Here is a 690-nt window from a genome sequence, read left to right as displayed (position 1 = left end):
TGAATTATCTGCAGGAGGCCCTGGCGCATGAATCTGTGCAGCGGGAACGACCTCGGACCACCAGGGGCCGAGAAAACCACAGTCACATGGGGGCGGACACTCAGGGTAAGGGGAAAATCCAATATATTTCTGATGATATCTCGGGTGCTATTACAGATAGCGCAATAAATCAAAGTGCAATGTCTGTAGGAGGCCCTGGCGCATGAATCTGTCTAGCGGGAACGACCTCGGACCACCAGGGGCCGAGAAAACCACCGTCTCATGGGGCCGGACACTCAGGGCCAGGGAAAAATCCAATATATATCTGGTGATATCTCGGGTGCTATTACAGATAGCGCAATAAACCAAAGTGAATTATCTGCAGGAGGCCCTGGCGCATGAATCTGTGCAGCGGGAACGACCTCGGACCACCAGGGGCCGAGAAAACCACCGTCTCATGGGGCCGGACACTCAGGGTCAAGGGAAAATCCAATATATATCTGGTGATATCTCGGGTGCTATTAGAGATAGCGCGGTAAATCAAAGTGCATTGTCTGCAGGAAGCCCTGGAGCATGATTCTGTGCAGCGGGAAAGACCTCGGACCACCAGGGGCCGAGAAAACCACCGTCTCATGGGGCCGGACCTTCAGGGTCAGGGAAAAATCCAATATATATCTGGTGATATCTCGGGTGCTATTACAGATAGAGCAA

The sequence above is a fragment of the Nomia melanderi genome, unplaced genomic scaffold, assembly GCF_051020985.1.
Source record: "Nomia melanderi isolate GNS246 unplaced genomic scaffold, iyNomMela1 scaffold0083, whole genome shotgun sequence".
NCBI classification, from domain to species: Eukaryota; Metazoa; Arthropoda; class Insecta; order Hymenoptera; family Halictidae; genus Nomia; species Nomia melanderi.
The sequence above is the reverse complement of the archived record's forward strand: the minus strand, read 5'-3'. Positions refer to the sequence as shown.